Here is a 23,168-nt window from a genome sequence, read left to right as displayed (position 1 = left end):
AAGTGCGAGCTGTTCTGTAAATTTAGACTTGCCTACTGAGGTCAGAGGTTCCTTGCTTGAATGCCCACATTTGCATCTTTGTCTCGCTGTGGCCCAGGGAGGAAGAATGAGCTGTTGCATCTCCTCTGATGTGCAAAAGTGAGAATGTACAACAGCATTCACTGAACTACATGCGCTCCACTGAGCTCAGCGTCAAACTATTTCACCGCAGCAGGGTATTCCTTTTTCTCACAAAATATATACAAATGCCAAACCACGTGAAAACGGGGCCACGCTTACATGGGAGCACACGGGGAAAACTGCATCGAGAGACAATGAGCAAAAGAAGTCAAGCAAAAAAAATGAAAAATGTGCTGGCTACGTGTACTTTGAGTAAACGTCACATGGTCGACATTGCGAGCCTTTTTTTTTTAGCTGTTCATTTAAAACGCCGTTGTGTGGCAGGTATCTGCACTGGTCATCATTCCCCAATTATCATGCAGGGTCCTAACAATAAAGGTAACCAAAGGCATTTGCAATGGCTGGGCTACATGACCCTTGTTTGTCATTCCTAAGCTACTACGCTCACGATCCATGCAGGCGAGGTGGAATATGCATCCATTTCTCATATTTCCATATGAACTAATGATTCCCCTGTGGGCTGACTGTGGCCTTCCAAATACTCTACGTGGTGCAACCGAGGTGATGCATGGCACTGGTGGGCAACTGAAGCTGGTGACTAACCCAATATGATACATGGTTTCACAGCCTAATTGCAGCTCCCAGCTGAATAGGCCATAAGCCAACAGAGGCCTACTGACCTTGGTGAAATTTGTTTTTTTTAAAGGGCCCCGTGCCTCGACATGACCCAGTAAAGGAATCTCTGTGAGGCATCTCTGAAAAGCTATTGTGAATGGCCGAGATGTCAGGAAAGCTACTTTTGTATTACATATAGAAAGAAATTAACATCGGCCACACATACCCTGTATAAAGCACACAGTGAAGTCATACAGTGGTGCTTTACCAATGTGGCACTATTTCTAAGGATAGAGAAATTGAACTGCACCAAACTGCATTTTATTTATGTGGCATCGAGGCCTTTTGTATAGCAACTGTTCAGCTGCAGGATGCAACATTAAACAAACTGCATGTCCTTTCGCATAACTTAACTGACACCGGTGCAAACTGTCGTGTTCAACTACATTATACACACCTGGAGGAAATCTGCTCAAGTGGTGGTGTGCCACACAAAGATATTGATGAAAAAACACACGCCATCTTTCAAAGAGGCAGATGCTGCCCTCTTTGTTCTCCATCACCCGTCTTCCTACCCCGTCGAAGCCAACAGCTGTTCTTTTGCTGCGCAAGTTAAGGCAGGAAACAGATAATTGAAAATGTCGATCTCATTAATTATCACAGTGAGGCAACTTGCGATGGGTAATAAATGGCTCAATCTGATGGTTTCAGACCTGGGTGCTTACAAAGCTAAATCATATGGCCATGGCAAAACTTTTTGCCAATAGTTATTGATCTCAAAAGCTTAAAGCACCACTCAATATGTTTATGTGGACAAAGGATCAAATGACTATGTGTAATGTCAAAGGGGCTGCTTGTCGTGACAAGCACACACAAATAATTTGCTTAGCTATCCAAAGCTGTACCCTTTAGCTCTTTCAGCTAATTGTTTTGATTTCCCAGTCTGCAGCTTCACTCTTTTGGTTCAATTTCACTGCTCTTATCGTGTTGTTTCCTCCATAAAAGTTTGTATGACTCCAAAGTACGCTAGCTGACCTGCACCAAATGGCAGACAGGGCTAGGTTAGAAACTAGCTAGTAGACACACGTAGCCTATCGTTTCAGAGATTGAGAGATATAACAAATAGTATCTATTATACAGCAAATATTTCCCAAAACTAAGAGAAAGAGTTCATATTTGGACTACTCATCAGGTGGCTAGAAATATGCCTCCAAATGAATGATAGTGTATATGTTGGATGCATCAATATGCAGCTGTTTGCCAATGCGCCAGCTCAAAACGTGATAACATGCCGGTATTGCAGGTTTACCTGGAGTGTGTGGTGACATAACCAGTCAATGCATGGCACAGATCAATCACTATCAAACAGACAAAACTCATATCTCCACACAAACCCAAGGAAAAGATGCAAACTCTGTCAGCTCAAAATTGCAACGTTGCAGACAGAATATGCTTTCTCTGCATTAAAACTCCCTGCTGTCAAAACTTTTTCTCCAACTCAAACCAACAGTACTAAGCCACTCCTTACAAGAGGAAGATGTTAGATACATTTTGTGAGTAAATGCTGCAGTTTATATCCTCTTGCACGCCAGATTTGAACCAGTCTTCCCGGTCCATTTAGAGAGGTGCCAGCCAGCGTTGCACCTGTAACACATACTCCAGCTCCTGATTGCTTTTACAAGGCAGCTTAGACTCTAATTGGGGATTTGTCTGGGGAGATTCTCGATCCAAATGGCTTAGCAATTTCTTTTGTGGTGTGCTGTTTGGAGATTTTTATTCATTGGAGAGAAGATAGGATGGGGATTCAATGACTGCATCGTGACACAAGTTGTGTGCTGCATTTAGAGGAAAGGCAGATATGAGTACACTGACATGAGCAAACGGATGCATTCCAAGAACCTCACGTTAAGTCCATATCCAATTTGAAAGTTATCTTTTTGTTGTCGTTGTTGTTGTTAAGTGGCACAGAATTGTGTTCACATTCGGAGTATGATGATGAAGATAACATTGTTGACATTACATTTTTTGGTCAGATCAGGAGAGCAGGACATCAACGCAGTATGGTATTTAAATGCAACATTAAAGATATAGTTGAATGTGTTTAGTTTTTTTAAGTTTTGAAAGCTTCAGGGTTTTTTTTACCAAGTTTGACACTAATCTGGGGCAGATGAATAATCGGATAACAATATCAAAAAGTTCTAAGTGATAGAATACAGCGCACTTTAAATTCTAATGTTAGTGATTTAGTTTCTCATCACTTAATAAGTTGTGCTGTACAGAAGAAAACAAAGTGCATCCCCTGTGTGCTCGAATTGTGTCGCCTCGGCTGTTTTTGGTTTTGAATGAAGCTCCCTTCAAAACTCATCAATGCATTGGCCTAATGGTCATCAGCACAGAGCTGGTAAATGCATCAAGCAGCATTAACCAGTGCAGCAGTACATCTCATTCATATTCACATTATTGATTGACTATTAAGCTAATGCAAAACATTGTGCTGAAGGAATACCATGTTACTGCTTTTAACCCAGGACAGTTAAGTCATCAGTCTGAAAACCCTGCACCTGCTGCAGAGATAGTGAGTAAAATACAGACTTTGTGAAGCGGTGCATTTGCCATTTTCTCTTTTATGCTCTAGAGGGCTTTGTCTAAAGGTCCAGAATTGTCAGCAATACTGGAATGTAAAGTTTATTCCAGAGTAAGATGAAATAAATGTAATGGTACAAAAGGCAATGTCTTATTCACTCTGTAGAGCAGCTGCAGCCTTTCCAGTGATGTGACATTACAGCAATCCACTTTAAGTTGAATCAATGAGCAAGATACAATCGGAAATATTCATATATTCACAAAGTAAAAGCATCAGGTTTAGAATATTTGACTTTTTACAGGCGGTTGACATTTTTTCTCAGAACGGTGGGGAAAAAACAATAGCCTGAAACATAGGTTACCAGCTGCTATAGATATCAAAACACATCGGACTCTACGGCTCATCGGCAATGGGCAAAAGAACGTGGATCGAAGCATCTCTAAAAGTAATATTTCCTCCCTTTTCTTCTGCGTGAGTTTTGAAATAAGTCGTGGTGGTGTGTTGATTTCCTCTTGGTTGCACAATTGGTTGTTTTCTTCATCCCGGGTTGTACATTCCTACGAGATAACCGTAGAGACATCTAGTATAATTTCAAAAAGTGTACATTATCATAATATTACAACACTGAAGTAGTAATGTGGCACTGGAACCCTGGACATAAAACCACACTCACCACATCACAGGATCAGAAAACCATGAATCTAAGTTATAAGCACAAAGGTCCGTCGTTAAACCGCCACCGTGCAGCCCGTCTCTGAAGAGATCACACATTCTGGGTTGCTTTGGACCTTATTTTCTAAATCTGCTCCTCAAGGCCCGCGAGAACTAAACAGTATGGCAATATGATGGGAGTAATCTGATAGAATATATGCAGTTTCAGAAGACCAGCCAGACAGAAAATAGATTGGAGGTTGTGATTTGGGGGAGTTAGGATGGGAGTGGCGGGGGTTCCGGAAAAATTATGTGTCACTCACATTGCCGACTGCTGCCTCTGCAACCAAGGCTGAGGCGTGACCCGCGGCCGGTTTCACGTGCTAAAAACTCAACATTTTTAGCTTTCACCTTCAGCTGCTTTAAATGTTCTTACAGAAAAGCAACAAGAAAAGGAGTCTCCAGGGGGAATAAAGATCCATTTAGACAGCCATTTTCCCATCATTTATTCTGTCCGTAGCGCTTTGACGTAAGCTCAGGCTCTCTGTATGTGCTTTGACAGAAGTGCAAGGTAATTATTGAAACATATGGATGGCTGAGCCCTCTCTTAACCCTCTCACTAATGATGCGTGGCTATTACAGAAGGGCACGGGAAGGACACTTCTACCATTAACTGATATATCCCACCATTGATCCATTCCTTATCTTACACTTGTTGGCTAAAGGGAAGCCGTTGGGGCTTTAGAGGGAAGTGGGGGAAAGTATATCTGAAACCTTTGACCTTGTTCATGCTCGAAATTGTTTCTCGAAACACAAAAGGGGCCATGGCCCAAACGCTGCAAAAAGGGAACTGTTCAGAACATTGACTTCAATTCCACAAAAAAATATTTTTGTTTCAGTCTAATTTTCTGGTCCATTCTCACCATTATGTGAACCAAACATAAGCCATTTTTATCAACTAAATTGACATCCTTTAATATTTTTCCTCTGTACATACATATACATATTTGACTCCATTTCACTGCATGTTTTCAGCAAAGCAACCAACCACGAAGACCTTTTTAAAAGGGTTGCTTTCTGAGGCTCATGGTACTCCAGGTTTAGCACATCATATTACAACAATTGCTTAATCTTTACTACATCAAAGCCTTTCCATTGGCAGCAGATTCACTTTAACTCAAGACTACCCACTTCGACTCCATCAAGTTTCTCTGCTGAATGGGATTCAGGGAAGAAAATGTCTCCCTGTAATGCCAGCTCGCTTAGAGCAATTTTTCAGTTTGGAAGCTGCAGCTCTCTCTCATGTTAATGGACCCAACAGTAACCCTCCCTAGTACACGCAAAACCCGCATACATCCCTCAGGTACATCGCAGCGTGACCCAGCCAACTGGAGCTTTTGTTCATGTGGTCTTGTGGCTACGGGCAAAAGTGATGCCGCTACACAATGCACTAAAAGCTTTGGCGGACAGCGAGAGTCCCCAACACAATGGCTGTAGCCGGTCCAGCAGCAGCAGTAGAAAATAGCTCCAGTCCTTCAGCTATACGCAGCATTTACACAATTCATTGGCTGTGTGCTTCATGGAACTCGGCAACGGCTATATGGAAGGCATATTTCCATTAGATTATTAGAAATGTAAAAATAATATGCCAGACAAATATGGCATTTTGAAAAGCTCAACTCTAAAGACAAGTCTAACAAAGTTTATTATTACAGCATGTTTTGTATTATCGGTTGCCGAGACACGACCTCCCTGTGCGGTGGATTTTATCTTCAGGCAGTTTAGATAGAGCGTATCAACTGAGTGGGTGAAATTATGAAAAAATAAAGGCCAGCAAGTACATCTGTTCATTGTCTGGTCACTTAGTGCCTATGGACCACCTCAACACATTTTCCAACTGTCACATAGCACACATCTTTGATTGGTCCATAGCACCAGAGCAGCACTTACATCCATCTCTCCCAGTCGCTAATTGAGATGGGAGAAAGGCTTCAGCCATTCCATTCTTTCCCGAAACGACGATGGGACTCTGGAGACCAGATGGTGTGTCTGCGAATGTCACTAGTGGCCAGTTGTTATATTTGACAATGTGAGCTGATCCGGCAACTATCAGTACAGTGTTGCTGCCTTTAAGAAGGAGAAACTGGGAAAATAGCACTTGAACTGATTTCATCCCTCATTCGGGGCACAGCAAATGTTTTTGACAAAGACATATGGTGCAGAGAAGTGCACAGCAGCATGCTGCCCAGCCTCAAGCCTGAGCCGTTTTCACTTGATTGTATCAGGCAACGTGTGCATTTAGACAAGCAATGTATGCAATGTCCGCATGCAGCCATGCTGGCAGGCACACTAGTGATGGATCTCTGCAGAACCACAGATGGCTCCCTTACTGTATCCTTCCCCTTTTACCCCCAAAACGCCCTTCTGTTTAAAAATGCAATTCGACATCTTGCTTCATGCTGGTGTTATTAAAACATGTTCATCAGCCGACATGAACATCACACACAAGTTTGTCGTCGGACCACAACACAGCATGCCAGATGTTGGCTGTAACATGTCAGGAAGGAAGAAGCAATGCAGCCTTGAAGCTCCACCTCAGTCACCCTGTCTCCAGCTGAAGCAATCTTTGAGAAATAGAGTCTTTCACCTTCAGTCTATTTGGAATTGGGGGGAACCAACCTGACGTTCAAAGTTGCTTGCTGAAGCAGAGTCCCTGTCTGGGCTTTGGCAGCTGGACTGATAGCCAGCCCTGTGGAATGGCAGCTGTTGTAGGGCTTTTTAAATTGCACCCAGGTTGATGGGTGGCTGTCAAGAGGGCAATGGACAGAGAATTTCCAAAGGAAAAAAGGGGGATGGGAGTAGACCTGGGAGGACAGTGACCCCCAAGGTTTCCAGAAAAGGAAATGTCTCAAATCCTGAAACAATGTATAAAGTGAAGGTATTGAACAAATGGTGAACAGGGGGAGGGGCATTGCTAAGGTGAAGGAGGAGGGCTTGATATTACTGTTAGAATAAATGGAGCACCAAGGCCTGTCATCGCCATGGTTATTTCGGCAGGCAGCACATTATCACTGTTCATCATGTTTGATATTCCCAGACTATGTTTACATACAGCAGGATAATATCACCCTCTTTGCAAGCTCGAGCGCTTGTCACAGATACAAATGGAAATGTCGAGCGTCTACGGCACTGTGTTCCCTCTCTTGATGGTGTTTTACTGTAGCCTTTGTGCCCACCAAATCTTACCATTCTATGAATTACAATAGCTAAGACATGCTTCCGCCAGCTTCTGAATCAAAACATTGTGAACGCACGATAGCATTTCAAATCAGGCAAAGTGGATATACTGTGTTTTGCCATTTACAGTGCGGTGAGACACTGTGGGTGTTATTTATTGTGACTATTTCAGCCTCAGTGGCTAATCTTGCTTTGCTGTGGTTGTGCTGTGCAACAGATGGTGTTTTAAGAAGGTCAATATGTCTATTTCCCCAGTTGTTACACATGCTAGTTTCATTATTTGGGGATATTTGAGGCATAATGTAGAGTTTATCAAGGCGTTAAGCTGCAGCTGAATAGACACAGTGCTTGTTTAGTCTATGAGACCCAGTGGAGGGTTTAAGATTCAAATTTACTGAGTGGAGGCTGAGCAGCACTTTTTTTTAAATGAAACTATCCAATTAGTAATATTAAGCATATACTCAAAGCACTGTAGAGTGACTCGCAGGAAGGTCTGCCATCCTAACATGTTTCAAACTTTACAGTGAAGTCAGTCTTGGGCACCATAATGTGTGACTGGCTATTTTAAGGCCAAAGAATTTTCATTTGGAATTTATTTTCTGCATAGTCTGCATAAAACACACATATTGATTTAATTAAGTTTGTACCTCTAAACAACTGGACCTGTGAGCTTCTAACAGCACCAGACTAAATACTTTCATGGCCAATTATTAGCCATAAATCTATGAAGGGTGGTTGGACCTCTGACAGGTAGCTCCCTTATTGCATGCTGATTGCTGGAGTGTAGCTATTAATCATTTTCTGTATTCCCCACCGGTCAAGACCCTTTTTTACAGGAGAGATAGTTCAGACACAATGCGGCTATCAAATTCCTCTTTCCTAACTCTTTGTTGTGTTTTGCTTTCCCTCATTTGCGCCTTCCCAAATGACGCTCACGTTATATTCCGATCATAGAGCATCGATGATATGAGGGCATTGAGTTTCTTGAAACTCAAATATTATATCAGATTTTTTTTTAAATCACACATTGAGATTGACCAATATTAGGGTTGTGGTAATTACAATAACAGTTTAAGACTATTCTATGTTTTGAAATGTAGAGGATTTGTCATATTTCTGCAAAATATAGCGTGCCTCCATTGCATTCACTGAAAACAGGCACAGCACCCGTAAGCCTGTGTCTCGAACAGCGCCGCGATGATGACAGCATACTGTACATCAAACTGCAGCCGTTGAGTCCATGATATAGCTTGCATATAAACTAGAAATAAAATCCCCTTCAGCATTTTGACAGCAGCTATTCAGATACTTAGCCCTCATACTATGCCGTCATATTCCTCTGCCAGAATCAATTGCGATGGCAACCATTGCCAGGCCTGAAATGTCTCTACGAGCTGGAAAAGAAGGGGAAGAAAACATAGCTCAGAGATATGCTGTTTATCAGTCACATGACTAATTCTCTCTCGATTCCCCTTTTGGAAAGTGAACTTGTATTAATCTACAAGACCTTGAGCGCCGCGTGCACACAATCAGCAGAGACGGGCCCCTTTTTTCTCTTTCTTTTAGGTCAATCTCTGACCTTTTAAGTGCCGCCCACATTTTAATTAATACTAAAGTAAAAAGCTGGTCAGTGCCCCCCCCCCAACCACCCCCTAACTCTCATTTCTTCTTTGTTCTCCCGACTCATTTAGTGGCGCCCCAAAGAATTCCTTGTTAGACATAGCACATACAAGCAGTGACCGAATATCCATGGTGAAGAAAGGGCTTTTTAAGGACTAAATTACCAGGGCAGACACATATGCCTGCCAAATGTAATCAGTCTGTAATAAATGTTTGCCCTTTACACCATAAAAAGCAATAGCAGTGTACTGAATGCGTGCTCAAGCTCAGGGCAGCAGCTCACTGCACTGTTGTGATTACAATTATTGTTTCTCAACAACGAAACCCTTCTGCTATCTTCACCCATGCCTCTGGAACTTGAACTTTCCCCAGGAAATGAAATAATGTTCTCATCGTCGCAGCTTTTATGACGGTGAATAAAGCGTCTTCTAACATGTATTGTTGTTGTTGTTGTTTTTTGCAGCTCTTCAACTGTTGGGAGGATTGCTTGAGTGCTGAAAGGTAAGCTTTTATATTCACATCCGAAGCAAGAGTCATTGTATAGTTGTCAACAACGACGGGTCGTGACATTTTAAGCCGGGTTTCCACTTCTGCTTCGTCTCAGAAGAACTGCGTGTGTTAATGCTGGCTGCAGCAGAGCCTAAGATGGTTGTGTGTGAAGGCCTCTTGCTCTTTTCCCCCCACTGTTTAATTAGCATGGTCTCAGAGACTGGCGTGCCGCTTTAGCAATCACAAATCCTGCCCAGCCAATAAGAACTGGTGTTCAACCACGTCTGACAGAGATAAATGGCATGCCGCAACATCTCAGCCTTAGCCATCATCTATCTGTTACCCGTGCAATAGGGAAATCTACTGGGGGAGTGGCACACATCTAAGTGAGCATCCGGGCCGGTCGACAACAGCGTACATCTTTGTAGCTGTTTTCAGTGTGTTTGTGTGTAACCTTTCTTTTGCAAGAAATACACAGATCTTCTTGTGTTTGCATGGTTATGTTTGCTGAGCATACACACGTGTATTGACTCGGTAGATGCATTGTGGTTTGTGTTTGAGCGGAAAACAAGTCGGCTATAGAGAAGATGCTGTTCAGAGGCTCTGTTTCACTGAGATTGCATTCGAGGGCTGAGTTTGATCAATGGGTGGGGAATTTATGATGGTTTTAGGTAATAAACGTGAGCCAATCACAAAAGAATGAGAAGACAACGATTTACGGATTCGGCGGCTTGATCACGTAAAATATTTTAGAGCTTCAGAATCAATTATAGGCGGGATATTTTGGATAAAGACCTGAAAATTGCTGCGTCTTTAAAACAAGGGAACTGTTATTCATCCATGCAAAATAATAGATTATCAGAGAGCTTCCGCTGAATACATTATATGCAACATCCTGCAATACCGATTACTATTTTGAGCCAGATGCTTCATCTCGTCCAGGGCTAACTTAAAAATGAATACTAGGGCCGGGTCCAGAAAAAATGATCGGGTTGAAACTGCTCACAGCCTCCAGTCTAAAAACGGCAACCCTGAGAACCGCTGGGGTTTACAAAGAGGAGTTTGAAAGAATTGCTTATCGCTTCATATTTATTTACATGAAATCAATTTCCGTTAGCTGATTAACTTGCAGGCTGTTCCGGATGAACAATAAGATGTCAAAAAGTGGAAATGTGCGACACATAGTGCTCTCGCTACATGAACTAACTTGTATTCCTAAAATTCCTCACACAGAGTAATGGATTACCGATTCATGTAGATTAATTATTTTGTCACGGAAGCCAATTTACACAAAATAGTGTCATAATAGTGAAATAATGCAAGATTGTTCAAAAGCCACCTCAAACTAAAAAAATGACTGGAACCCTTTTCCACGAAGTGATTTTATTAAAGAACTGTTTCTAACATCCTGACACTGATTAACACACACACTTCTCTTCTGGGGTGGTTTGTTCAGTAATTGCTGAAGCCTTTTCCCCTTTCTCCTGTTTCAAAGGTTCATAGTAAGGGAACAGTTTGTAGCAGCGGCGGCATAATTAGTGATAGGCCTTGGTCATGTCATACTCTGTTAGTCAGCCTCGCTTGAATTCCTTTGTCTCCTATCTGCTCTTCGCATTCATTCCGGCTGCGTGCATGTGTATCTTTGCTCAGGCGTTACAGTGCGTATATGCATACTTAATGTATCTAGTGAAATTGTATTTGACCCTGTATAATACTTTTATGGTAGTACAGGAAAGCTGTTTTCGGCGGTACCTACTTTTGCGCTTACACGCTCGTGTTTGCCTTTTTGTGTCCGTCTGTACGAAGATACCTGAATGAAGATACCTGTTCGACTGCCCCTTTGGATTTCCTGTTGAACAAAAGAACGACAATTCATTCTATTTCGCCTTTGTCTCTCAAGGCTGATTTTTCTATATTTAGAGGAAGTGTTTTGTGGCGTTCTGCCTACCTTTTTACGGAATTCCTCGTGGCAAAGAAAAAATGTTTGTGATGCCAAAGGGGACGCTTTTTTGGATGAATAATTAGTGTGTGCGTGTGGGTGGAGTTTGCAGAGGGGTTTCTCAACCTCAGCTGTTGATGTGAGGGCGGATGAAAGCCGCTTTCAGGATACAGTATACGGCCATAGGAAAAGCTCTTCCTCCACCACCTTTCTTTGCTTTTCTCCAATTATGCCTCTCTCCTTCATCCCCCTCCTTTCCACCCTCTCTCATTCTGCTGCCATGCTATCTCATCTCGACTGCTTCTCCCGACCCTCTGTTGTTTCCCTTTCCAATTTTCCCCGTACATCCCCCCCCACACTCTTTCTCTGTACTCGCTTTCCCTCTCTCCCCGTTGCTGTTTTCATGCCTTTGCTCATCTGCAACAGCTTTTTCTCCTTGTCTTTGACTTTGTTTCCATCCACTCCTGACCCCTCTCTTTTCCCAACTGTGAGGCTGGCAGCAGTGAAGGACACTGCCCACAGCATTATTAGTCAAATCAAGGATTACACAGGCATTTAAAAACTCCCCGTCTAGTATACCATTCATATTTCTAGTTGGTGTAGTTAGTGCAGCCCTGTTGCTTCACATCAACACTTCTATATCATAAATATGGAGCACAGGTGGGTGCCCAGAGCCATTTCAGGGAATATTCCTTCAGCCATAGCACATGACACCGCTGCAACTCGTGTGCTTCTGTTCTCTCATCACGCTATATTAGCTTTACAAAGAAAAGGGAAGGAAAAAGAACATTCTGCACTGGGTTTGAAAGTGAACCTTGAACTTAAAGTAAAATCAGCAAATAGCTAGACTTGTTTGGCTCTACTAGATTGGAATAAACCTCACGTAACCTCCGGCGGAGACGATTCAGTATGAACCATTTCTATCCAAGATGAACCATAGCTGAAGTTATTGGTTTTGCAAAACAAATTTACTCGAAAATACTATTTTACAAGCTTGGTTTGTAATTCCCTAAATTACACGCGTAAAGGGCTTGCGCTGCAGAAGGTCTGTAAATTATTTTGTCATATCAGTGTTTATAGGAGCTGCATTGTGTGCATATTCATCAGAATGTGTTGTCGTTCGGTATAACCGTAAATGGCATGTAATAAAGATTGCATCGGGGCTGTGCTGTTATTACGCCAGACCCTTATCCTTTCCACAACATCTCATCAGGACAGACTTTGACTGTGGCTTCAGACTTCAGATGCACATCAAAGTCCACGGGTTGCACAAAGCTTTCTTGTTCTTGACGATCTTAAGAGGACTAATTTTCTGGGTGAATTAGGACTGCTTTCAAACTAACAAATATGGCTGATTGAGATACAGCCTGGCTGTGTTCATGCCAGCAGAAAAACGAAAAGATGTTTCTTGGGGAGACTTTAACCGTTACAAGGGCATTTTTGATTTAATATTTCGCCGTAATATGTCTTATGGGGATTTATTCTGGTCTCTAAAAACTATTGCTGTTGCTTCTCTTGTCTGAACAAACAACAAATGATGGTATATTTTTTGAGTTTCTCAAAAACAGATGTATAATTCTTAACATGGAAACACAGCACAAAGCACTCCATCTGCGGATGTATTGGCTACGCTTGAATAGTTGTAGATTTTCGTTCAACTCAGATTAGACAAGTCTTTATAATGAGGACTGACCTGACTTACAATGACCAGTGCAACCAGTGCCTTGTCTTTCATTTCAGACATCTCACTTGGCCATCAAAATCAACCAATACTCATCCAACAAGGGATTTCTCGTCCGACACATATTTTTTGGATGTACTGTATCCTGTAGCCAGCAGTCACGGTAAAGCTTGCACTACTCCCATGTGCCCGTGCTCGCTCATGCCTCTAGCATCATTTGTCCAATTGTAATTTACTGTCCACTATTTAAGGAGCCCAGGCAGCTTGTTTGCTATTGATTTTATTTACAAAGCTTCTATATTTTACTCCGTACAAATCAGAGGAATTGTTTCCAAGTGCATGCATGAATCAATGTTTCCCCAGAGCCCGCGCTGGCGACTGCATGCAGCTCAATACCTCCAATTTACGTTTTAATTACGATGATCTACTAAGTGTTGGGACCTCAGCTCTGCTCTCACAATCAGTATCAACAAGCATTGAATTGTACATTGAATTCTACCATCTATTTGGGCAGACGCTGGTTTTGACTCGCAGTTGCAAGGATGTTGTCCATTTTTGCTTATATGGTTAAAGTTGACTGAATATTGAAAGAACAAAAAATAAATAAAAACTATAGAGTAAGCATTGATTTTCCTTTTTTAAAATATCTACAGCACTCTTTATATTTGTTGGGCGGCCCCAGTAAATTGCAGGTAGTGGTTTATTTTATGATTAGCCATCAATTGTTCAGACGCGCAGTATAAAAACAGCAAATGCTCAGCCCCGACAGCCTTGTTTGCCAACGTAGCTCCAGACTCGGTTTTATGCCCCTCGATTGTTGTCCTGTACTGTTTTTGTTTGTCAGAACAGTTTATCATGTGATCACTCACCATCAGAAATGATTGCTCAACTCAGTGTGCGATATTAGTGCCTTCTGGCCGGCCTGAAAAACATGAATATAATTGACTCCTGTAATTAGGGCAGATCAATAAAAGGCTGCTTCTTTCACTGCTTCCCAATACTATAGTGGTTGCTGCACGACTCTAGGTCATGGTTCCATTGCAATCACAATATTATGGCACAAAACCACCATTAAATGCAGAAGAAAGTCTTCACGGTGTACTCGTGTACTATTTGCGATAGTAATTTGAAGAAACACTACGCTATTTTATAGAGACAGAGACCACCAGGGGTCCACTCTGCTTTCAGAGATTTTCTTTTCAATGTATCGTGCGGCACCATTTGCAGATGCTCCACCGGTAATACCTAATATAATGCAGGAGAAAAATGGCCCCATAGTGAGCTGCTGTCAAGCCTCTTAAGTTGATAGCTGTGTCTTTGCACACTGCGGGAAGAATCCCTTCCTGTCAAACAACAGCTGGTGAAGACAACATGATGCGGAGGCCACGGACGAGTGAGCCATCAAACTCCGTCTCTGGCAGAACTTTGGCAAGCCACATTTCGTAAGAGTCTGTCTCACTCGGCTTTGCTTTTATGGTGCATGAATCAATGATGATTGTGCTCTGTTCTCACTTGAATGGCAGAAGTATCCCCCCATGTGGGAACAGGGATGGATGAAGGAATACCTAGAAATGAGTATGAATTAAATGAATCCCAGTTCCTCAGAGATTATGATGAATTAGCTGACACATTTTCTGCTCAAAAGACATTGGCAGATCAGTGGCAATAGATATGAGCAGCTATGAAACGCAGGGCTACATACGTGTGCATTATACATGCCTGTCGGTGACTTGGGTTCAAAGAGAAGTTGTGAAGGACAATTAATCACCAGATTGCGCTACAGATCTGGCTGAACAGTGGGCTGTAGAATGGGAATACGGAAAGCATTTATTTGAGTTTTTATCAATATATTTAATCCAAGCTGTATAGCATGCTCCATGGGCAATATAGATTTCATCAAACATGCTACTCTAAAGCTTTCAAGCAAACTGTGTGATCAAACCAAAGCCCACACAACCTTATCCACAGCTCCATCAGGGCCTAATTCCATTCCAGACCAAGCTCCCATTCTCCTTTCCTTTATCCCCTCTGAAAAGCCCAGTGATTAGAAGTAGACTTGAGGTTGACTATAGCACCCCCCCCCCCCCACACTTCACCCTATTCCCAACAGGACCTTCTTGAATCCCCAAAGCCTCGGCCAGTTTATCAGCATCAGGGGATCAGGCAATCCCCCCCCCCCCCCCCCCCCACACACACACTTCAAACAGGGAGCCCAATGTGCTCCGCGGCCTTCGGTGTAATCTCTTAGGCTGTTGACAGATCTAGCGACAGGTCAGCTGTGATAACAGGATCACTCAGGTGGAGACAGGGGAGGGGACCACTAAAGAAAAGGACAGAAGCTCGAGAGAGAGAAATGTGGCCGAGTGCGAGGTGAGTTCTGCTGGTGGAGTGGAGCCGGCGGTTTGAGATGAGGAAGGTGATTTTGTGGAGGATGTTCGAAGCCACAGGACGTAGCCAACGGAACTAGGGGTCGGAGTGATTTATGACTCAAAAACTATTTTTATAAGTGATAAATTAATCATTTTAAACTCGTCCGAAAGAATGCTCAACATTTGCTGGATACAGCTTTTTAAATCAGCGTTTCTCTCTTTCATCAATATGGATTCAAGATCTTTGTACCGATGAAGCAATTGATCAAATATTCTAAAAGCATACTTCACAGATTAATCAATAATACTTAGTCAATAAGATGAGCGGCAGTGTTTAGTTGCCAATTACAACTTTGCGGGAACTTTTCCCATATTTGGTGGTTTGTCATGGATGGATAGATGGTAGAGCGGAGGGGCAACCGGACAAGGCCTCTTTGGCCTCGTCTTCCCCCTGTATGACCCGTGCTGTATCCACGGACACTCTGACCTTGTACCTTATTAAAATTGCTATCACCCATAGAGATAGAAAAATAAGTCCAGCAGTGGACATAAATAGTGAAAACAAAATGGAAAGGTGAAAGGCCATGCAAAATCCAGGAGCTGCAGTGTCAATTATATGCCTGGGCATCCAGTTGACATGGCGCAAAAAAACACACGAGCCATTACTCACTCGGCAGACGCATAGTTTTGCAAACATATTGCGTTTGCACGCGGACACGCGAGCATTCACACACTCTCTCTCGCTCGCTCTGACACACACACGCTGAGAAGCAGCATGGTAGGCAGTGACACAAAGCTAATGCCTTGTCACACAGGCTGTCAGCAGATTAGCCAGTGGATTACACCCAAGCCATTAGATGTGCAGAGAGCGAAAGGCCACACAAAAAAATGGCAGAGAGAGTGAGGAGGAGAGGAGAGGACAGAGTGAGACAGAGTGCAAGACTGGCTGCAATAGGGCATATATTCTGTTGTAAGGGCATAAGAAAAAACTAATGGAGGCTGGGTTGAAGGAGGGGAAAGGAAGATGGAGACAAATATAGGCTGGTTAAGTAGCGCAAAGAGAAAAGTCAAAGTGACCAAAAGGAGACGTTGGACGGCAACATGTAAAGATGGGGTCAAGAGAATTTGCCGCTAAAGCAGTGGTAACGAGATAATCAGACAGACGGGACAGAGATGGTAATAGCAGTGGTAGAGGGAGACAAACGGAGAAAAGCTGGAGACGTGAGAGGAAGGCGGGAAAGAGGATCCATCGGTACACGAGGGATCGGAGAAGAGGAGGAGGAGAAGTTGTGGAGAGTTGTGTCGTGGGCAGAGGGGAAGAGCGGGGGGGGGGGGGAGGGGACAACACCAAACGGATGGGAGGAGTGTGAGGGGATGAGAGGGACATGAGAGGGGAGAGAAAAGGGGAGTGAGGATGCTAGAAAGACAGAGTGAGAAAGGGAAGAGAGGGGATGGGAGGAGTAGAGATTAGAGGCGAGAGACGGGACGTGAAGCGCCGGAGGAGAGGATGGAGAATACGCAGCGGTGCATTGAAACTACGCGGCATGAAAGATGAGACATTTTAGAAGCTAAAAAGTAGAACGTGGACTTCTGTGTGGAGTTTGGCAGAGAAAACGTGAAGATGGATTCAGTGAAGGACATCGGGCGATAAACATTTGTCCTCAGAGTATCCAGATGCGTAACGCCATCATCATGGTGGGGCCTCAGTGTGTATCGCCTGACCTCAGACGGACATGTTGACATGTCACGGTAGAGAAACCACAAGTGTAAATAATAAAAATCCAGCTTCAGTATGCATAGTGGCTCACTGTCACACTGTCGTGGCTTACCGGGACTTTAGAGTAGAACGGAGCCATCATTAATGTTATTAGGAACACCTGTGCTTGTTCCACTATGAGTCAAACTGTCTGCTGGGAAATAGAACGTCCTCTTATTATATTCAGGTGTGTTTTCTCCCTTTAATAAGCTGAGCTGATCCGGTCAAAAAGAACATGGCCCAGGTCAGATTTGTGCTTTGTGTGTAACGTAAAAGCTGCACTAATAACCATCTTGTCAGGCCTCTAGGGGGCAGCAGAGCAAGCTGAGAACACAACAGCAGACACACTAACACATGACATATGTTGGAATGTAATTCTTCATTACAAAAAAAATTATGGAAATGCATATTACCTTTCTGTTAGCTCTGTTTTGGTCTCCACCAACCCCTGATGAACTGTCCACATTGGTCACAAGCTGCTGACACACTTCATCCAAACCGGTGTCACGCTAGCTTGATGCTAGTGGAGTTTGTGGCCACAACTAATAAAGAGAAAAGCAAAAAGGAGAGAAAAGAAAATAGATTCGATGAAAAATTATGAATGAAAGCAGAGTTGTGTAATAGTAAAATACATAATCGATCATAATAATATTAATATAAATATTAACAATATGTTTTGGGCTTTGTGTTATATTATGGTTTAGCGGGTTATATTAATGAAACAATATCCCCTCAACCTCTTCGGCAGATAGATTTAGCAAGTTGTCAAATAATCATGTATGCATATTTTTTCATTCAAAATGTTCCATTGTAATTTTTCAGATTTGATCCGGTGCTTTTGTAAAGCTTTCTTTACACGGGCAACACAAGAACAGATATTGTCATTATTATTATTACAACTTGCAGTCTGGATCTCATTGAGAGACAAAGTCACCAAAAAACACGTGTCTAGTGTCGACACTCTGCCTTCCTCAAGATGTTACTGCAGATGGCAGCAGTGTCAGAAACTTTCTCCGTGTAACTTTCACCACTTGTGTATCACCATCTGCTGTGGACAATGAGCGCTGCTCTCTAGATTGTGAGGCAGTGATGATGCTTAAGCTTTTTTCCTTTATTTTTCCTTTTTTTCAATCACTGTCTGCTTCAAAGTGGAGAGGTGTCAGACATTCTCAGTTGGTGTTTCATTTCACGATAATCGACTCCGCTGGCCCTCCCTCCGTCACAGCCACCTACGGCCCCCACCACAAAACCACTTTGCAGACGTAATGGCATATAATTGTCTGCTGGATTTGCCTGTTCAGGGCTTCATTTCAAGCTGGTATTTATACAAGAATGGAAGAAAAGATATCAAGTTAACAGGGCTATAATATGACATTTTGATATCCATTCAGATGAGAATTTATGGTCAAAAAAGCCTTTAGAATCACCTCATACTTTACAGAATGCATATTATAGTGCGTAAATTGCACGTATAGAAATATGCTATGAGTTCATTTCCTGATTATTCCTGGTGACTGAGGGGGAAGGGCCTCCGATGTGTCTGTGTTTGCATGCACGCCAACATGCGTGTGTGTGTGCGTTATGTGAATGCATGCATACATTGGTACGCGTGTCGTTGACAGCGAGGCTGATGTCATTCAGGACCTTTAGCTGCTTGAGTGATTTGACTGCGCTGTGGAATGAGTCTCAGAAGTGCTGGAGGGAGCTGGCGGGGTGTGGGGGGGACTAAATGTGTGAAACCCCGCAGGATATTAAGACAGTTTATTATGATAAGCCTCTGAGCACACGCGTCCTCCACATAAACATATATTAGTACAACCATTAACTCATATGAACATATGTAAAGAAGGAATGAAGAGGGGTGGGGGGGACAGATAAAGATGTAGACACAGGGACAGTTATATGGAGACAGAAGAAAATGGAGACAAATAAACACCCGATTCGCACATGCACAGTAATTGGTTCGTAGTTCACAACCTATAAAGACTAATTCCACGCCGGCATATCCATAGCCATCTCATGTGGGAGCCATTCCACCTTTTAAGCCGCCTCTCCCTTAAAGCGCGCCCAGATGTAAGTCAAGGGGCTGCTTTGGATTATCCAGAGAACGAAAGAAAAAACTAATTTCCGTTGCCATTTTACGAGCTTTTAATTTGAAACAATTAAGATATTACGGTGCTGCGGATTCACTACACATAGTGACAGCTGGAAGCAATCCCATAAACCCCAGAGCCAGTGAATGAGGCACCTTGCTTCACTCTTTTGCTTCACTCTTTTGCTCCACTCACCTCTTCCTCCTCCATCTCTTCTGTTTTTGTCATTGGAGCGTGTAGCTCAAGGCTCAGTTGAGGTGAAGGCGCCGCCTTTGTCTCAGCTGAGATCTCGCCGCTACCGACAATTACTTCAGCAGCTCATAAATGCACCAGTTGGCTGATGATGGAATGGCCTAATTTCCCAAAACTAAAGGGAGGAAGTGAGCACAGAGGATGTTTACCTTCTGGTTGGCTTTTTCCATCACACCTTTTATTGCGTTACTGGATTTATAACATAAGTTGTATGAGTCATCTTTGGAGGCAAACTACAGGGGGCAGCCTATAGCAAGCGTATATGCTGATGTTCACACTGTATATCATGGAAAGAGACTCTAATGGACATATTTAAATACTTGTTGTGGCATCAATCAGATGTTTAATTTGTGGACTTTGACAACACATGTATTGATGACCCTCCATGTCTCCTATATGTCCTCCATTTGAAGAACTTTGTCACTCCCTGTTTTCAAATTCTAGTTAGCTTTGTCAACAACCATCAATTCACCCCCTCCTCCTCCTCCTCCTCCTCCACGTCTTGCTCCTCCTCCTCCTCCTATTCCTCCCTTTCTCACTGGCATAAGAGGGCATCGGCGCTTTGAAATTGATGAAGGGGTGCTTGTGAAAATGTCAGCGGGGAATCACTGGCCAAAGGGAGAAAGGGAGAGAGAGAATGTATTTTGGGGTTGACAGATAGCGAGAGTGGAAAAAGCTCCTTTTCATGAACACTGAACTGTAAAATGGAGGACCCACTGCAAACAATGGCCGTGATCAATCGGCTATGGTGAGTGGTTTCTCGTAAATACCCAATGCCAGCCCGCACACGTTGAAAGACAGAGGGATGGAGGGAGAGAAGAAGAGAGAGTGAGAGAGAGATGGCGAAAATGGGAATGGAGGTAAGAGACATAAACAGAGAGGATGTATGTCACTGTTAGTTTGGGGAAGAAAAGTCAGAGAGGTGATGTAGAGAGGCTAGTGAATGAGCGAATAACAGGGATGAGATGATGGCAGGAAAGGGTAGAAGGCTTTGAGAGTAGGGGATATTTAAATAAATGAAAAGGACAATGAAGGAGAGAGGAGATAAAATAGGATATATACTTTATTAATCCCCAAGGGGAAATTAGTTCTCTGCATTTAACCCATCCTTAGTTATTAAGGAGCAGTGGGCTGCAGTGATGCGCCCGGGAAGCAACTGGGGGTTCAGTGCCTTGCTCAAGGACACTTCGACTTGCAACTAATGGGGAGAACCGGGATCGAACCGACAACCTTGGGGTTGCAGGACGACCCCCTTACCCCACTGAGCTACAGCTGCCCCAAAAGGAGGGTCATGGGGACAGATCAACAGACAGGAAAAAGCAGAAGTGTATCATTTTTGATCGGACATAGCCGTGCCAATTTGGGCAAGGAGGGAAAGAAACAACACATCAGTACTCTTAACAATGTTGATCCTGGGTTACTTCATCCTACTTCATCCTGACGCTTGCCTTATCAAAAGCCTTCCTAAACCTTTCGGAGCAGAGGTGGTAATATGCAACAAGGATTTCATCCACAACTACTAAATATGTACAGCAGTTAAAAAAAGAGAAAACATCATGTTGCCCTCTTGACTTGACCCCATTAGCCAAATATGACTGCAACCTTTAATATGTATGCCCACATTATCCAAAATGTCAACTTACCTCCATGAGAGCAAAGGTCTTTTTTTAAAGCAACAGTTGTTTCTTTTTTTAACCCTTGTGTTGCCTTCGGGTCAATTTGACCCGATTCAATGTTTCACCCTCCTGTCGCCTTCGGGTCAATATGACCCGATTCAATGTTTAACCCTCCTGTTACCTTTATATTTACTAACATATTTTACCCTTGAGGTCAATATGACCCCAGCTATTAAAATCTCCAGAAAATTATTAGAATTAATATTGTTTTCCAAGTTTAAGTGTGAGGTACTTTATGTTTGTTTGTTGACTCCCGAAAGAACACCGACATTAAACATTGAATCGGGTCAAATTGACCCGAAGGCGACAGGAGGGTTCAATATTGAATCGGGTCAAAATGACCCGAAGGCAACACAAGGGTTAAGCAAATATTTTGGATTTGCAGCCCAAAGATGTGATTTCATGAGCAAAAGTAACGCATCATTTATTCTCAGTTTAGATATTTTTACTTACGAACAAGAAATGTGGTCTTAAAACTATTTTTTATATACGTAATAAAGACTAAAATCTACCTTCATAGGATTATATATGTATCATGAAAAAATCCCAAACTCAAACATATCCTCTTTAAAAAGATAAAGAACAAGGACATGCAATATGTTTTCACATTGAAATAGCTGGAGTTTGGACCTTTGCCTAATAAGTGACTAATGGTTAGTCAATAATCAAAATTGCCATTGATTAGTTAACAAATTGATTAATGAACTACACATTTCGGCGCTGCAGTAGCTTATGATATATGCACAGAGCACATGTCCATTGTTTTGGGATGTTTTGCATTCGCCAGGAAACAGCACACCAGCACATAATATAACTCAGAGGCAGAGTGGCTAATGCATCGATCAGTGCACGGTGACAAATGTCCCCCGCTCAGGAGGAGTGTGCCTGAGTGCTTCTTACAATTTTACTGCTTGTGTATAAGCCTGTTTTTTTTTATATATGAAGTGCCATCCACAACTGTGAATGTGACTTCATGCAGGTTGACAATTAAGAGTGAAGTGCTAGTGGGGTCAGGAATGGGGCCTGTCTGTCATCCACTTCCACAGGGTCCTCCCCTTTCTTGACTCCTTCTCCTCCTCCTCCTCCTCCTCCTCCTCCTCCATCACAGCCAACTTGGTTAAGGTGCTCGTACATCAAGCACCGATCCCATTTGCATGCGCGTGCTCCCACTGCACGCACATTCAGACACAGATTTGCATGGCTTCCCCGGACAGGTGTCCTGAGCGGAGTTCCACAGAGGGACTCTGTCAGGCAGGAGTTGACTCAATCTGTTGAAACCCATTTCCCTCGACGCCTCTATCCCTCTTCGATTCTCTGAGCAGGTTGCTGCACACCATGGCTACTCATGCCATCCCAGTTGATCTCTTAATGGACCTAATTGCTTTTCAGCTCATTGCGCCCCATGCCAACAGTAAACTAAATCAAACCGAGGTCTCGTCCGCCGGCCCCATCGGGAATCCGATTTCGCTCGACATCGTAATAAGGTGATATTGACTACTCATGACTCAGCAGTTCCTGTACAGATGAGTAAGCGCAGGCCTCTCGTCACTGCGTGCATAGTAACAGGGGGAGGAGCTGTTCAGGTCACGCGTGGGTTCAAGTTGCCCTCTTTAGGAGTGCAGCCTATTGTGTTTTCAATTTCAACATGCTTGTGACGCACTCTGCGGTGCTATAGCACACTGAACTATGCATTATAAACACTCACACACTACAGCCCAAACTGTAGGCACGTCCGCTTCGGCGCTCTCGCCACCGTGTCCTTTACTAGACTGGTGTCATCTCGGGTGCTCTCGTCAAAAGCCACCTGAAAGCTAATCAAAGCTGATCAGACATGTAAGATAAGGCCGCAGCAGCACCTCCAATCTGAGGCAATGTCACACGAGACTAAACACGTCGTCAGCTTCACCAGAATTTAAGACTACGTGCAGTCAGCTCTGAAGGTATTGTGACACCGGGGGCTGCAGTCAGCTGCTCCAAATATAGTTAATATCTAACGTAAAACTGTTGGCAGCAGCATCGGCGAGAGCTAATGTATGACCACAATGCTCTTTGCTCGCTCACCTCTTGCATGACCGATGGGGTCTGA

The 23,168-nt window shown here is 43.2% G+C and overlaps 1 protein-coding gene across 4 annotated transcripts in view; it reads left to right on the top strand.

Annotated features, from left to right (window-relative positions):
* Window positions 1–23,168, top strand: part of LOC130211454 (receptor-type tyrosine-protein phosphatase delta-like) — a 255,394-nt gene that overhangs the window by 98,627 nt on the left and 133,599 nt on the right. For all 4 annotated transcript variants that reach the window (XM_056442153.1, XM_056442151.1, XM_056442152.1 and 1 more), the window contains exon 6: window positions 9,291–9,328. The gene's annotated coding sequence lies outside the window, so the exon portion shown is untranslated. The remainder of the gene's footprint in view (window positions 1–9,290; window positions 9,329–23,168) is intronic.

Source organism: Pseudoliparis swirei, chromosome 21 (assembly GCF_029220125.1).
Source record: "Pseudoliparis swirei isolate HS2019 ecotype Mariana Trench chromosome 21, NWPU_hadal_v1, whole genome shotgun sequence".
NCBI lineage: Eukaryota > Metazoa > Chordata > Actinopteri > Perciformes > Liparidae > Pseudoliparis > Pseudoliparis swirei.
This window is presented reverse-complemented; position numbering and strand designations above follow the sequence as displayed.